The 18,294-nt window shown below is 39.5% G+C and overlaps 1 pseudogene; it reads right to left on the bottom strand.

The window, feature by feature from the left end:
* Positions 1-13,681: 13,681 nt before the first annotated feature.
* Positions 13,682-13,800, bottom strand: LOC118602215 (annotated as a pseudogene).
* Between the last annotated feature and the right edge of the window lie 4,494 nt (positions 13,801-18,294).

The following is an 18,294-nucleotide window of genomic DNA, read 5'->3' as shown; positions in this document are numbered from 1 at the left end:
CAGAGATTGGAGGTAGGGAAGGCCCACAGAGTTCAGTCATTTCTGAAATTTATCTCCAAACCTAACCCCTAGATACCAGAATTTCAATGGGATTATTTGGATTCATTTCCACAATACCCCAACCTTTACTCCTCAATGCTGACAAGACTAGTCTGTACATTATATTCAATAATTATTTGCCGAGTGCCCAACAGTTTCTTTTATATCTACACACTGACCTGTATTTTTCCGACCACCCTGTGAGGGCTAGAAGAATCATTTCCCCATTTCAGAGAAGAGGAAATTAAAGCTTAAGGAAATTAATATGACTTGGCTAAGATCCCACAGCTGGTGTGTCGGGGAGCCAGGACCCAAATCTGGACCTGTGCTCCAAGATCTCATGCAATGCTCATTGGCAGGGAAGGATGTCACCACCCTGGACAGGGATACTCCATGCACAAAAGCCTCTCCCACTGGCCTGTATTAGTAATCAAATTAGCACCCCTAGAAAGTTGTCCCTTTGAGTAACAGAATTGAGTTGTTATATAATGGCTGGTGTGAATTCATTTATCAGATTTCCTCCTGAGATCACAGCACTAAGGATGTAGGCATCTTGCCAGGAAGAAAAGGAAGGTAGAGGCAGTCCGCCAAGTGCTATGTGGAAAGGGGAGACTCACAAGGTGGGTGCTCCATGAGGCACTGAGCACCCAAGGCCATGAGATTCCTAGAGTAGAATGGGGACCAGCCAAAGGACAGTAGGTTTGTCTTTTAGCTGTATCTAGATTTTCTTCCCCCAAACAGGGAACAGGGGTCAAATGTAGGCATGACCCTTCTGCCTGTACTCACCCATCTGCAATCCTAAGGCCAATGTCCTCAGCAAAAGGACAAACATGAGAAAGGACAAAAGAGATTATATATGAAGTTGTCACTTACCCTGATGTTCTTCCCTAAAGCCAGTGCCCTGTCCTACTCTGTCATGATCTTGGAGAAACATCAGCTCTAATTACGTTTTTAGCCATGCATTCATTTATTCATTCAAATGACATTACTTAAGCACTCCATGTTGGCTTCTAGAGAGCCAGTGAGACATAGCCACATACTCCAGGCATCATTGACTTCCTAACCTCTTCCTAAAATTCCAAGCTCCTGGTCAACTTGACCCTAGAGTTTCTTAACCTAGGATCCACTGACAACTGGAAGCAATCGGTGGAACCCTTGCATTTTTTATTTATGATTATGAATTTTTCTGGGGAACAGTCCCTTTCTTAGCTTCATCAGATACCCACAAAATGACCTGCTCCTTAGGGTCATTACCAGAGTAGTCTGCAACATTATTCTTCTGCGGAAACTTCCAACAGTACACAGTGTGCTGGAAATCCTTCCCATTTGCAAATAGCAGGTTCTATGAAAGGAGTGAATGGCACTAATCAACCAACCCTGTAGTTCAACCTTCTCTATTTAAAAAGTTCATTTTTTAAATGACGACTAATTTTATTCACATTTGGTAACAGGAAGCTAGAGCTGTGAACACAGGCATTTATACATGTCATGAAACCCCTAAAATAGCACTTGAAGCCAGCCACTAGATTCCATAAAGCTAATGCCTTAATGGAACCATTCTTCTCTTATTGCAAAATAGTCTCCACACTGATAAACATGTTGTCAACTGTGGCAAGGAAACGTAGGTTGGAGGTTTGTTGGTTTTTGTTTTGTTTTTGTTTTGTTTTTAAATAGCACTGCTGTCTTGCAGGAAGACATGTTTACATTATATTTTCAGATTAATATTACATTGGTATATTTTAAGCAGAGTTGTAAAGAGTGAGAGCCTGTTTTCCTCTGGAGAAGATTTATTCACACTGTTTTAAAGAAATGACTCCAATCTGGTCTGATAGCCTCCCTGCTGGGAGCTAGCTATACTGAGGGCAGTAGCAGTTTTTTGGAAACCCAACAAAATCATAGCAGGTGAAATAACATACAAAACTTTATATGCAGTGATTCCTGATAGTATCTGTACTTAGCTACTTTGCCCCCTTCTCCTTCCCATTTCTTGCCTTCCCAAAAGTTTTCTAAGCTCAGAGTTGGGGCTTCATCTTGCAACCAGCTTCTCAAGGATATTGATATCTTGAACAGCTGTCAGGAAAGTATCAAGTGACTATGGCACTAGAAGCACTTAGGAAAAGGCAGTTACATTTAACTGTGAAGACAAGTCTGACACAAGATAAATAGAAAGGAACATAAGTTGATAGATAATTAAGTATTAAATAATGAAGTGCTGACTTAGAATGCTATTTGAGTTTAGAGAACAGAGATGGTAATGTTGGTTTGATTGTTGTGATAGATTTGAAGTAGAGGTAAAATTGAGTTGGACCTCGAAAGAAGATAGTGGTAATACTACTAATATCAGTACCATTAATAGGGGGAGAAAAAGGAAATCATAAAATACCAATTTTACAACCTATTTCTAGTAAATGCTTTGTATGAATTATCTCATTTACTCTTCAGAGCAACCCATTTCACAGATAAGGAAACTGAGGCTCAGAGAGGTTAAGGAACTTGGCCAAATATGGAATTAGTTTTTTCTATAACCTAAGCCCATGTTCTTTCTACCACACCACATATGCCACTTCCCCAAGATATGGGAAACAGCACCCTTCCTCATCTCTTGATAAAAATTGTCTTTTAATATTTTGGAATTGTAAAACCAGAATAATAAGATTAAGACAATTCACTCCCTGTCTGTACCCAGACTCTCAAAAGGTAGACATATTTTGCTATCTGAGTCAGAGATCTGGTCATTCATCTGACTCAGAGTATGCCCTAAGTCCCTGGAGGAGTAGAGTGAGATTTTCACTAATTAGAAACAAAAGATGGAAGGCCAAAGGAAAGCCCTGACTCCCCAAATAGGAAAAGGAAAGAAAATGTCTAGCTTTCTAAGAGAACTGACCCAATGCTAAGGAACTCCAGGTAAAAATGAGAGGCCCTCTTGAAGCCACACGGATGTCGGGGAAAGCAAATCTATATGCTATTACACCTAGGATGACAGGTGATGCAACCCAGTTTAATCATAGGATATATGGTCTCAGTCTCCAAAATGATCCCAGTGATACCACTTCCTGGATTCCCACTCTTGTGTAGTCCCCTCCCATTTTGCAGCAAGGTTGGTCTGTGTAACCAACAGCATGTGATAGAAATGATGGGATGTCATTTTTGAGATTAGATTATAAAAAAGACTGTGGCTTCTATGGGCTCTCTTCTTCTTCCTTTTCCTCCCTGCCTCTCCCCTTCCCCTCCTATATCTCCCTTCTCCCTCTCCCCCTACCAACACCCCACAGAGAGAGGTTGGTTGCATGTTATAAGCATCCCTATAAAGAGGTCACATGGTGAGAAAACTGAAGCTTGACAATGACCATGTAAGTGAACTAGCAAGCAGATTCTCCAACTTGAGTGAAACCTTAAGATGACTCTGGCCATCTTCACTGCAACCTCATGAGGGACTATTAGTCAGATCCACCTAGCTGAGCTGCTCCTGATTCCTGACCCCAGAAACTGTATGCGATAATAAATGTTTGCTCTGTTAAGCTGCTAAATTTTATTTTGTAATGGCTGAAAAATGACTGTTAGAAATTTATTACTTGCAGGAAAATTACTGCTTGGCTATGTCCATGGGAACATAGGCTATTACGGATAGGAACATAACATTCTAAACAAGCTTTCTGCTTCTGTACCCCCGCTTACTCACCTGACCTGTGAGTTGACAGGTAGTGAATAGAAGAAAGATAGCCCTTTGTGTTTAGACAGAATGAAGAATGGGATTTTGGGCTTAAAAACCCTGTACCTCTACATTTCGGGGCTGCTTAATATGGGGTCTGCATACCCCCAGCAGACTCAGCTGGCTGAATAAAGAGTATTTCCTATAACTCACTGAGTTCCAGTGGTCCATGTGTCTTTTAGGGGCTGGCGGCTACAACAATATTAGATTTTACATAGCTAATATAGCGTAGGATGGGCCTTAACCATCAGATAGAAGAGATGCTCCTTACAAACGTATCCCAACAAAGGAAAATGAGCTATGGAATTTTCCTACCTCCAGGTCCCAAAACTCACTCTCCTGTTTCAGGTTTCCACACAGGCTATTCTTTCTGCCTGAGGCATCTTCTCTTATATTTTTACCTTTCTACCTTTCAGGTCTCACTCAAACATCACCTCCTGCAGGAATTTCTTCTGATCCCCTCCACTGAATGAGTCGCTCTACCTTTTAGGATCCCACTCTTCCAACCCTCCCCATGCTTCCTCTTATCATAGCCATGTTTTATTATGGTCTATGTACTTATCTGTCCATCCCACTAAACTATGAGAAACTTGAGGGCAGGGCTGATCTTGGCACATGGTAGGTACCCAGGAAGGACAAGAAGGACTTCTAGGAACTCAGAGCCATAGAAAGCTCCTAGAAAAGAGAAATAAGCAACTAAGAAGCAAATGATGACTGGCTTGAAAGCAAGGAAAGAATCTTTGAGACACACAGGAAAGGGACTTCTCAGAAAGTCAGGGGCTAGCACAAGGATCAAGGCTACCAAGCAACCTGCTTTAGAGCAGAAACACCATTCAAACTGAGCTGAGGAGGGTGACTTGGGCCCAAAGGCCAGGGCTGAGACCAGGAAGCCAGCTCTGGATAGGATACAGCATTCAACTAGGCCTGGACCATAATACCAACCCAAATGACCTTGGCTAAAAGTCAGGCTGTCTTTATTTAGGGTCCAGACAGAAATGCCATGAGAGAAAGGAGTCTGGGACCAGGTGTGAGGTCAGCAGGATCATCCAGTTTAATCTGGGGACAGACTTCGGTTAATCATAAACCAGGTTGCTAGAAAAGCCTTAGGCAGTAGAAGAGAAGTATGCTGCACAATTTGCCATTTGTTTACATTTTAAGATTTTATTTAGGAAAACTCAGTTCAGACTCACTAGAAATGGATCTTAATCAAGACACAAGGGTAGGGAAGGAGACTATCCAGGGAATAAAAATTCTCTTGAATCCCAGTGCCCCCACATCCAACCTTAATCTGCACAAATACCCTCAACCCAGGCATGCAAGGTCAATTATCATTAGCAGCACACCAGTAGTCTGGGATCAAAGTTGTATGGTGAGTTTATGGTTGCATCTCTCAGTTCAGGTGGGGCCCTGCCCAAATGGGATATGCTCTGTTATTATAAATAACTTCTGGACACCCTTCATGATTAACCCAGCCAAATTCCAATCACCACCTGCAATTCTCAGGAGATATATATATATATAAACTTGTATATTCTTACCAGGCTAAGTTCTGAATCAACATAAGTTTATATTCATACCTTGTTTCAGTTAAGTACTTTAAAAACAAGAAACACCAAGTTTTGTTTTCTCCAGTTTGTCACTTCTTTTCTTACTTTGCACATGGCAGTTCTTTGCCCTATAGAAAATTTTCATTTCTGTAATTAAATTATCAATCTCTTTTTTTTCCATCTAGGTTTTGTTCCATATTTAGACAAGCCTTTCTTATGCCCAATTATATCTCTTTGAAGCATCCCATGTTTGCTTCTAAAATTTTTATGATTTCATTTTTTAAATCGATTTTATTGAGGTATAATTTACATATAATAAAATGCACCTATTTCAAACGCACAGTTCAATCAGTTTTGACAAATATATACAGCCAGTGTAATTAAGAACATTTCAATACCTCACCGATTGAGTTCTATCGACCGAGTTCCCTCCATTGAGTTCCCTTCCCCTTTACAGTCAGTCCCCACTTTCTACTCCTACCCCCAGGCAACCACCAATCCACTTTTTCTGCCTTTAGTTTTTCCTCTTCTAAAATGTCATATTGGAATTGTACAGTATGGCTTCTTTCATTAAGCTTAACGTCTGTGAGATTTATCCATGCTATTGTGTGTGTCTTTTTTTCTTTTTTATTGCTGAGTAATATTTCACCGTATGGATAAAATCACAGTTCATTTATCCTTTCACCTGCTGGGTATTTCCAAGTTTTTGGATATTATGAATAAAGCTACTTGGCTTCACTTTTTTGTTTTGTTGAACTTTTTTTAATATTTATTTTTTTAGAGCAATTTTAGGTTCACAGCAAAATTAAGTAGAAAGTAGAGAATTTCCATATACACCCTGACTCCACACATGCACAGCCTCCCCCACTATCAGCTACCCCACCGGAGTAGCACATTTGTTATTATTGATGAAGCTAAACCAACACATCTTTGTCACCATAAGTCCATAGTTTATCTTAGGTAAACTCATGGCATTGTACATTCTATGGGTTTCCGTCAAATGTATAATAAAATGTATCCACTGTCATAGTATCATACATAATAATTTCACTGCCATAAAAATCCTGTGCTGTTTTATCGCCCCTCACCCCCACTCCAACCCCTGGCAACCACTGATCTTTTACTGTCTCCACAATTTGGCCTCTTCTGGAAAGTCATAGTATTGGAATTATACAGTATACAGCCTTCTCAGATTGGCTTCTTTCTCTTAGTAATATGCTTTAAGGTTCCTCCATGTCTTTTCATGATTTGATAGTTCATTTTTTCTTAGTGCTAAATAATATTCCATTGTCTGGATGTACCACAGTTTATTTATCCATTCACCTCCTAAAGAAGATCTTGGTTGCTTCCAAGTTTTGGCAATTGTAAATAAAACTGCTATAAACATGGTGAGCAGGGGTTTGTATGGACATAAGTTTTCAATTCCTCTGGGTAAATACCAAGGAGTACAATTGCTGAATCATGTGACAAGAGAATTTCTGTTTTTTTAGAAACTGCCCAACTGTCTTCCAGAAAGGCATGGTTTCACACAAAGTTTCTTCCTCCATTAAGAAAAAGGGCCCTTTTGCTCCTATGAAGATGGGAATGCCCTGGAGCAGAAATTGTACCATCTCTGAAAATCACTGGATACCTGCTCCATAAACTGGCTATTCCTTCTCCTTGTTGATTATTTCTTAAAATTGTTCCTGGCTCCAGAGCTTTCTGAAGAGGTGTCAATACGTGCTATGGTCCAGTAAAATAAAGACAACCTCTATTTGGGGTCCATTGCTAACATTCCTCCAGGCCAGAAGAAAACCACTTGCGAGTGGAAGATGACTTTGCCTCACACCACAGCCAGGCAGCTCAGGTCAGGTTGCCTTCGCCCTGCTCAGTGGTCCATGCAGGAAACGGCAGTCTTCAGCTTGACCTCTCCCTATCCCACACCCACCTCCTCCTGGACTGCTTCCTCCCTAGACTTCTCCCTCCCTTTCTTTTCCTTTGAATACTTTGTTTTCCTTCTCATAAAAATAAACTTATGGCTTTCTTCAGGAGGGCCGAAGGACAGAGTTCAGCAGAGAGTACTCTGGGTGGAGTAGTTGTCTCTGGTGAGAGACTAGAGATCATAAGATAAAACCCAGCTGAGAAACCAGAATTAAGCGAGTTTCAGTACTTTCAAGACTGCCATAACTCAAAGTTACTCACTGCTCCCCAGATATTATGTTCGCAAGAGTTTGTGATTAATATTTCACAAAGAACCAATTAATAAAAAATGCAATTAAATGTTCCCTTTTAGCAACTCTATCTTATTAAAGGCCTGCAGCCTCAGGTCTCCACTGCGGGGCTCTCCCTGCTAGCAGATCTGAGATGGGGTCAGCTGCTCAGGTAGATGAAGGAGCCAGCAGCCCTCCTCTGAGCCCCATGGTGAGCAGCCTTGGGAGGGCCCAGGGCAAGACAAAGAGACTTGCGGGCTGGAGAGTACATTCCCGGCTCTGATGCTCACCAGTGGCTTCACTAGAGCCTTCGTTCCTCATCTCTATAATGATGGTGGCAATTCCTTCTCATGGGTTGTCATGAAGATGAAACTGCATATATAGCAAGTTGCTGGTCACATAGTAGAGGGTCAATGAATGGCATTTACTATTCCAGTTGAATCATCCAAGATATTAAAATGATCTTGCTCTGTTCACGGGAAGTGTTCATAAATCAGCACCTTCTGTACATACACCATGATGATGAATCTTGGTTCAATATTACACTTCTATAAAAAGTACCATGTACTTTCTTCTACCTTCCCATCTACTTACTCCTCCCCTCATCCAGCCCACTCATTATTCCTCTAAGAGCACTCAGTCAAAGTCATTACCTGCCATAGCTCCATAAGGGACTTCCTGGTTCCTTTCTTGCCTCCTTTCCACCTAGTTTCCATACATTACCACGGTGATCTTTTGTAACTGAAAACTGAGTTTTTGCACTACTGTGTTTAAAACTTTCTAGTGGCTTTCCGTATCACTTAGAATAAAACCGTTCCATAACTTACGAGTGCCTACAGGAGCTGCCCCCTGGCCACTTGTTCTTCTTCACAGTGAAATGTTTCACAGTATGAAATTATTTTATTTGTTGAGCAGCATATTGTCTGTGGTACACTAGAATATAAACTCAATGAGAGTTTAATTCTTGTTGCTCTTTCCTGTATCATTGCTCTGCTAGGATAGCGCCTGGCACATGCCAGGCACATGGAAAATATTTATAGAATGTCCATGATGCCACGTGTCAAAAAGGCTACAAAAACAAATGTGAAATGGTTCCCAACCTGGGGAAGTATGGTGCCTCTTGTGTGCCAGGAACCCTGGTACTCAGGGAGTGTGCGAGCCTCACGAGTGGACAGGGCATGGTCTGGAAAGGCCAGCGCAGAGCTGTAGAAGCAAAAGGAGGGGAGGGAGGTGTTCTGACATGTCTGAAAGCCCAGAGGGGCGAAGTAAATACGTGAGTGTGGGCAACACCAGCAGTTCAGTTGGCCTGCAGGGACCTGTGCATGTAGGAAGGGGTGGGAGAGTGGGAGGAAGAGATAGACAGGGACTTCCCATGAAGTGCCAGGATATGGAAATTGAACTTTTTTTCCTCTTTCTCCCTGTTTCTTTCTCTTTCTTGTTCTCTTCATCTCTCTCTCTCCCCATCCCCTGCCCCTCATTCTTCCTCTACTTCTTCATCTTCCCTCTCTCCTAAGTAGGAAAAAAAAAAATCCAACCTCATAGGTGTGTTGTGAGAACAGAATGAAATAATATATGTGAAAGCATCCACTAAAGTGTCAGATCTCTAATTGATAAAAATTAGTCGAATAAAACTTAGTTGCATAACAGTAACAAACATTTCATTTCTTAACTCAAATGGATGGTGCACTATTCTCACCCACGATCACCATTTTACCAATTTACCACATCTTCAATCACCTACCTATTACCAACACACATCTAATGACTCACTATATTCTGCCTACACATCCTCTCTTTGCCGATATAAGAGTGTAATCGTGCACATAATTTATGAGAATCAAATAATAAGAGCAGTATATGCACTCAAGTCTAAAATCATATAACTTGGCTAAAAGTATCATTTCTAATTTAATTCCATTGTGATTAGGGAACCAAACTGTATGACTTGAGTCTTCTTAAAATTTTTCAGATATATTCTGTTGGCCCACAATCTAGTCTTATTGGTAAATGTTCCCTGTGCACGTGGAATGTCCATTAATACAAATTGGTTGTTAGTGTTATTCAAAACTAGTATATCCTTGCTGATTGTGTATCTACTTATTCTACCAATTATTTAGAGAGGGGTACTGAAATATCTGACTATAATTGTGGATTTGTCCATTTCTTCTCTGCATTTCTATCTGTTTTGCTACATGTATTTTGTAGCTCTATTATTAGGGAAATAAACATTTAGGACTATTATATCTTCTTGATGAATTGACTCTTTATAATTATGAAATGACTTTCTTTATCCCTGAGCATATTCTTTATGTAGAAATGTACTTTGTCTAATAATAATCTAATAAGAAATCTACTTTGTCTAATAATAGCTACTCCAGCTTTCTTTTGACTAGTGTTACAGGTTATACCTTTCCCCACCTTTTTATTTTAACATATTTGTGTCTTAATATTTAAATTATAGGCAGCATATAGCTGGGTCTTGCTTTTTGTCCAATTTGGCTATCTTATTTTAATTAGAGACATTCACATGTAATATGATTATTGCTAATAGTTAGGTTCAACACTAGCATCTTGATATTTGCTTTCTATTTGTCCCAGGTGCTCTTTGTACCCTTTTCCTATTTTCTATTTTTAATTGTATATTTTTTATGATTCAATTTTATCTCTTTTGTTGGCTAATTACCTATAACTTTGTTATTTTTATGGTGTTTATGGGTTTAGAGTATACATCTTTAACTTACCTCAGTTTACCTTCAAATGATACAATGCCCCCTCTCTAAATATATATATATTATAATAGCATATATATGACATATAATAGCAAATATATAACTTTTAATAGCATATTTGGGGCCATATTTTCCTGCTTCTTTGCACGCCTGGTAATTTTTGATTCCCATTATGAATTTTACCTTGTCGATGCTGGGTATTTTTGTATCCCTATAAATATTTTCGACATTTGTTCTGGGATGCATTTAATTACACATAGTTTAATCCTTTCACATCTCACTTTTATGATGTATTAGGCAGGGCCAGAACAGTGTTTAGTCTAAGACTAATTCTTCCCCATTAGTGAGGCCCTTCTGAGTAGTACTATATTCAGTGCCCCATGATTGGTGAGATTTTTCTATTCTGGCTGATGAGAATATTCCTGGCTCTGAGTGAATGCCACATACTGTTCCCCGAATACTATGAGAAGGTTTTTGTCCTCTCTCAGGTAGTTTCCTCATGTGCATGTGCTGATCAGTACTCAGCTGAAAACTTGAGGATCCTCTACAGATATCTGGGACTCTTGGTACTCTGTCCAACAAACCCTACCTGCCTTGGTGTCCCTGAACTCTCAGCTACCTGTCCTCAACCCAGAGAGTCTGCCAGGCTCTGCCTGGTTTGCAAAGCAGTCCTCCTGTGTTGTAGCCTGGAAACTCTCTCCAGGTGATAAGCTGGGTCATTTTATGGCTTGTTTTGTTTCCCATCTCTCAAAAATCAATATCTTTCACTGCCTAATATCAAGTGTCTTTAAAACCAATATATAAAACCATAGGTTTGTATATTATGCCTCATTTTCAATACTTCTGATCTCTGTTACTCCATCTTATTTGGCAGTAAAAGGCTTACAGAGCCAAAATTGTGAAAACGACTTTAAGTATTTCATAATCAATGAAAAGATAAATAAACAAACTGTTTAACTCTGGCCAAGAAACTGAATGGCAATGGTTTCACTGACCTCCTGGAAGAAGACATTAAAGAATTAACTGAGGAGCTGAGAGAAACATTAAGTAAAAAAAAGTTCTTAGTATTCTGTTTTTCTGGGAGATTTAAGGGCTTTTCCATGAAAATTCTGACTATGCAGTATGGGGCTTTGCCCTCTAGCAATGATCTTTGACCCTAACTCCAAGTACAACGAGACTCGCCAATCCTGTTCTCCATTTCTCTTCCGTTCACTCTTCCAAGCACCTGTGAAGGCATGGCCTGGAGTGGAGACTAGAGAAAGTAAAAAGCTGCTTAACTGATTCACCCCATCTCATATTCAAAGGAATTGGTCACTTGTGAAATGAAGCTGTTACCACTCTCTTCCCTGCTAAATATCTGTCAAGTACTGCTTCTCACAGCATTGCAGCCAAAGCAGCAGTCTACCCTTCTAACCACTGGCTCCTGACCTTGGGTACTAACCCCAGTACTATCATCTTGCCAGGTACTGTGAGGGAGAGAAAATATCAACTACACTTTTTGGCTTCATGAGGGCTGAAAGACCGAAATTAGCACTTAACATCATTAAAGAACACCCCAAGGGTAAATCCTAGATTTTTTTCCCAGACAGAAAAGATCCACATGGGCACACAGCATAGTGAACGAAGAAATCCACACCACAAACAGAGCACTTTGTCATGAAATTTTCCCAAACTGAGAATTAAAGAAAGATCCTAAAAGGTGAAAAGAGCAAAAAACATGTTAAAGATCAGAGGTACAAATGGAGTCAAATTTTTCAATACTAGAACTAAAAGCTCAAAATTAATAGGGCAATGGCTTCAAAAGTCAGAAGGAAAATGATTTTCAATCCAGAATGCTATTTAGTGAAATTATTAAGTGTGAAGATAAAAGAACATGCGTGACCTGACAATGATATCTCCTGTGCACCTTTTCTTTGGCAGCTGCTGAGCGATGTAAATCAGCAAAATGAAGTAGCAAATAAAAAAAAAAAAAAAAAGAAATGAGATCCAGGAAACAGATAGAGGGATGTAAATCCCAGGATGACAATGGTGCAGCCAAGAGAGCAACTAGTTCAGGCTGGAGCAGGAAAATGGAAGAATCCAGGAGGGAGGTAAAAAATGGGATTAATAGTCTAATATGTAAACATTCAGAAAACAGTATTTTTGGGCCATTGATATGACATATTATGTGAAAAAAATTAAGGATAGGTTTAGAAAATTAAGCAAATAGGGGGGAAAGTACAACTGTTAACCAGAAAAAGTAAAAATTTGTACCAAATAAACATGTACACCATGTGGCTTTGCAGCGGGAAAAATTTACATAGTCATAATAAGATAAATAATTGTCCACTAAAAATTTGTGATACAACTATTGGGAAGATGGGACAGGGAAAATAGGGACTAGAGGAATAAAGTTAAAAAGCTAAATCTGCATCTATTATAACCAGAAGTGTAATATATGATATCTGACATTAATGAATCAAGAAAAACAGCATGCTCTGCTATTATTGGGAGATATGGAACTCAAGAAAAAGTATAAAGTTGAAAGTGGTTACCTCTCAGAGCAAAAATGAGGAAACAGGATGGGGTAGGGAGTCTGATGTTTTTCTTTATAACTATATCAATACTATATATTTGCTTTTTGACAACCATAAGCATTGCTTTCATCATAGGTGAAATACCTATAACATAAAATTTACCATTTTAACAATTTCTGAATGTATAATTTAGTGGTATTAAGTGGTCACATTATAGTGCAATCATCACCGCCATCCATCTCCAGAATATGTCCATCATCCCAAACTGAAACTTCATACCCACTAAACACTAACTCTCCAATTCCACGTTCCCCCAGCCCCTGGGAACCATTATTTTCTTTCTCTAAGAATTTGACTATTCTAGGTATCTCATGTGGGTGGAATCATACAATATTTGCCATTTTGTGATGGCTCATTTCACCTCACATAATGTCTTCAAGGTTCATCTATGTTGTAGCATGTGTCAGAATTTCCCTCCTTTTTAATGCTGAATAAATATTCCATTGTATGTGTATACATTTTATTTATGCATTTATCTGATGATGGACACTTGGGTTGTCACCTATCGGCTATTGCAAATAGGGCTACTATGAACTTTGGTGCGAATTATCTGTTTGAGTCTCTGCTTTCGATTCTTTTGGGTATATACCTAGAGGTAAAATTGCTGGATCATACAGTAATTCTATGTTCAAGTTTTTGAGAAACTGTCATCTAGTTTTTTACTGCAGCTACACCATTTTACATTCCCACCAGCAATGCACAGGGTTCCAATTTCTCCAAATCCTGGCAACATTAGGTATTTTCTGCTTTTGTTTTACTTTTATAATAACCACCTTAATGGGTGTGAAATGGTAGTATCTCATTGTGATATTTTTTTATTTTTTAAGCGAGGCAACCCTTGGTTGACCTCACAGATTGTAAGAACCTTGTCAGCTTAAATCCGTTATTTTTTACACTACAGCACCTGGTCTTCCTAGGCGGTCTCCCATCCAAGTACTAACCAGGCCCGACCCTGCTTAGCTTCCAAGATCAGATGGGATCGGACTCATTCAGGGTAGCATGACCATAGACTTCATTGTGATTTTGATATTCATTTCCCTAATGATTAGTGATGTAGGCTATCTTTTCAAGTGCTTATTGGCCATTTGTAAATCTTTGGAAAAATATCTATTTGAGTATTTTGCCCATATTTTGAATTGGGTGGTTTGTCTGCATTAATTACTTTGTAATAACACAATTAGAATTAAGAGCAAGATCCAAATGCCAACATACAAGTTGGGTTTCAAAGCAGGGTTCTTGGGTAAGGCCTTTGGATGGGTTCTTAAATTGGAGGCAGGGTACTACTGTTTACCACAAACTGCTGACGTTTCAGACATTATCCAGATAAAATTCAAAACATATGTTATACCCTTATGTCAACAAGTCTATGCATTTTTTTGCAAGGTCTCCCCACCCTTCTATTATTCCTGTTCTGTAAGGTAATAAAAAAAGTCCTTTATTGTTTTTTTTCCAAGCCTCCTGAGACACACTCCTGAATTGGTCCCTGTGAGATAGTATTTCCTCCAAGATAACTGTTAATTTGTTCTGGGGTAATATCCGTTTCTACAAGCTCCTTATCTATTTTCAGTGCTAGTTCTGCTTATCACCTGTGTATCAGAAGAAACTTTAACCATTATTGACTAGAAATGTTACACAGAGTAGCTGATGGGAGTGGTGGCTCAATAAAACATCAAACCTGCATTTAGGAGCAACTGCCCTCATGACTCCTTCTGGGGCTCACGTGTAAGTACACATTTTGTTCTCTGGGCACATCTTAAATTCTTCCAAAATCTCCACCCCCTTTGAGGGTTGGAACTATGGCTAATATCCTCAGTTAACCAAAAAACAATTGAGATGGTATAGAATAGAGGATGAGAGTACAGACTCTGGAGCCAGACTCCCTAGGTTTTCATTTCAGCTCGGCTATTTGCTAGGTAAGTCACCTTGATAAATCCTCTAATCTCTCTGTATACTTCCTGAAAAATATTCCTCATTAGGTTCTAGAGTGGATGCATTTAAATTCACATAAAGAGCTTGCAACGTCTGTCATGTGGTGAGAGCTGTATAAATCTGAGGCTCTTTGAGATGACTGCAATCATGGCATAAGAGTACACAGAACACTTACCCGACTCTTATTGATGATGACTGCTGAGGAGTGGGATTTGGGAAGGGAGGTTGTTTTAATTCCCACCTTGTGCACCTCTGTATTGTTTGAATTTACTACTTTTTATTAAAAGCAAAGTAAGGGAAAAAGTAAATAAAATGGCACTTGGCTAAGAGACTATAAAATAATCTCTCCCAATCTCCCACTAAAATACCTAAGAAGAAATAAAGATTAAAACTAATGTTGCCAATCCAAGGCTTAAAACCCACATGAATTTTCTATTATCTACAAAACCAACAGAGTCTAGGTGGGGAGAAAAATGACGTCAGTGATCCATCTACGCTCCACTCTCCCACAAATAGCTATTAAGAACTTTCGTTCAGCACATTAGCAATTAAAATTCAAGGCCAGTATTAATCAGGAAATAGAGTAGCAGTCCCCCCTACAAAACAAACAAATGAGCTTATTTGTTTGTTTTGAGGCAAGCATAGAGCTGTGGGCATCCCTTCCCCATGTTTCTTTCTAGAGTCAATAAAAACTACAACTCTCAGAAGACCCCTTGTCAGGAAATGGCGGGGCTGGGGGAAGTGAAGCTGTGCCTGACACCAAAGCTTGGACTTAGATTCACCCACCCTGCCCTGACGTCACTCTGGAAAAACACCTAGAAGCTTGTTTGTGTAAGAGGCAAGGGCTCAAGAAAACTTTGTACCAGTCTTGAAAGAATCACCTGAAGATGTGCTCTAGTCAACAGGAATGAGGAAGGAAGGTTATAAAGGAGGAGCCGGATGACAGTGCAGTGGGAACCTCAGCAAGCACAACTCAACCCTGGAATCGCAGCAAGAATAATGACCTCAGCAACCACATCTAAGTGGGCGGACCCCATGATGTGCCAGTTAGTATGTGCAGGGAGCAAAGTCTACTTCCATGATGGCATCTGAAGGAGGTTCAAAAGGAAACAGTCACGTTATGAACTGTTACTGCTCATTACAGGAATAACCATTACCGTACATGAGAATTCTGGCTCCATCCTTACCAGTTTCAGAAGCTTCATTATATGTAATCACTATGGCATTCACTATGTCAAAAACATGGAGCTACAGCTATTGTCTTAAAAGTAATACAACTAAAATGGTTCAATCACTTCGGAAAACAGTAGGGTGGTTACTCAAGGGTTAAGCATAGAGTTATCATCTGGCCCAATAATTCTACTCCAGGTATACTCCCAAAATAATTGAAAAGCATGTCCATGCTAAAACTTGTACACAAATATTCATGACATCGTTATTCATGGTAGTCCAAAAGTGGAAACAATTCAAACAGCCATCAATTAAGAATGGATAAACAAAATGTGGGATATCTATACAGGGGAAAATTATTCAGTCATAAAAGGGAATGAAGTACTGGTACATGCTACATGAGTGAACTTTGAAAACATTATGGTTAATAAAAGAAGCCAGACACAAAGGCCACATACTACATGATTCTATTTATATGAAAAGTCCAGATTATGCAAATCCAAAAAGACAGAAGGTAGATTAGTGGTTTCCAGGGTATAGGGGAAAGGAAAATGGGAGTACTGCTAAGGAGTGTAGGAGAAAAATGTTCTGGAATTAGGTTATGGGTGATGGTTGCACAACCATGAGAATATACTAAAACCCACTAAATTGTACACTTTAAATAGGTGAATTTTATGCATGTGAATGATACCTCAATAAAGCTGCTGTTAAAAAGAAATAAATACCCACCGAATGTTAATGCAATGGTTTGAGGGAAGTATAGCCAGGCATCAATTTTTAATTCTACTTTTTTGTTTTTTTCAAAATTTCCCCCCCTCTAATAAATTCCTATTATTTCATTGAACTGAAGCTCTGGAATCAGACAGACTCTGCTAGATTCAAATCCAAACTTTTTCTGGAGGAACTGGACAATTTGGGGCAAGTCACTTAATTATTTTACACCTCAGTCTCATGAAAAATTAGGGAGATAATATCACTTATTCATAGGGTAGTTGTGAGAGTTTAATAAGAGAATGCTATGAAGTGCTCAGTTTAGAGCCTGGCACGTTAATAAGTGCTCAAGAAATATGGACTGCCATTTTCGTTATTAAGAATACGAGGCAGTAAAATACTACCACTCATACTACTAATTGTTATAAGTAGGCCTTATATAGCACTGCCCTAGGTGCTTTACATATTTTAATACATTTAGTCCTCACAACTACCTTGTAAAGTAGGTACTCCATCTTACTGATGAGAGCATTTACTGTGGAGTGGGTGAACAATTGCCAGTGACGTGCAGATGTACATTTTATAGGACTTTAGGAGAGGTAAGGAACATAGAAAAGCTGAGGCAGTCAGGAAGGACTTTATGAAGGAAGTAGCCCAGGAAGGAAGGAAAGTTGGGCCCTGGATAATGGCACATGTACGGTAAAGGGTGGTGAGGGCCTTGCAGGTAGAATGGAAGTTATGGTACAAAGAGGTGGAAACTATTAACGTTCGTTTAATATGGGTGATGAGTACAGATTATGTGTTATGTTATTCTCTGTACTTTTTTACACCTTAGAAATAATTACTAATTAACAAATTTTTTTTTAATATTTAATCACCATGTTCTGGAGAAAGAAAACATTTTCTGTCCTTAGTCCTTGACCTTCTTATACATACATATAAGAAACATTCGCTGGTTAGAAAGAGTAAATGCCCGTTTTCTCCATTCTTTCTAAAATAAACCTTAGTGTTTTAATTTTACTTGCCTGTTTTAGTTACTAAGCCTTCGAGATTTTTTCCCCCTACATATCTAATTCACCTCTTGTTATAATTGCTAAACATTTCACATTAGCAATGTTTGATGATTTCTCCATTCCCCTACAGATGCCAATTTCCCACTACTAGAATAGAAACATTGTTTGTAAACACTGCAGTTTGTGATCCAAATACAAGTATCCTTGTCTGAGTCTTTTCATGCATTGTTTGACTATTGCTATGAGGTAGATACCAAGAAGAAATGTGGTCATAAATACAATTTTTAGAAAGTGAATCAAGCAGGGGGTAAATGGGAAATCTCTGTACCTTCCTCTCAATCATGTTGTAAACCTAAAATTTACTCTAAAAGAATTTTTTTCTTAGGTAAATCAGAAATTTAGCACGCTCCCGCCTCCATTCTGTTTGCCTACCGGGAACCCAGACGGTTTCTCCCGTAGCCGGGGCAGGAGCCTGCGACCCCCGCGGGCCCGCAGATTAGATGCGAGGGTACAATGACCTACTACCCTGCCCGCACGCGCTCTCGCCCCGCCTCGCGGCCCCTTTCATTAAGAAACACCTTAGCGATCACGTGAAAGAGGCATGGCGGCCCCGTGACGTCAGGCGGCACGGACCAATGGGCGCTTCTATTTATGTGGTGGGGGTAGGACATCCAAATATTCA

Source organism: Rousettus aegyptiacus, unplaced genomic scaffold (assembly GCF_014176215.1).
Source record: "Rousettus aegyptiacus isolate mRouAeg1 unplaced genomic scaffold, mRouAeg1.p scaffold_m13_p_4, whole genome shotgun sequence".
Taxonomy (NCBI): Eukaryota; Metazoa; Chordata; class Mammalia; order Chiroptera; family Pteropodidae; genus Rousettus; species Rousettus aegyptiacus.
This window is presented reverse-complemented; position numbering and strand designations above follow the sequence as displayed.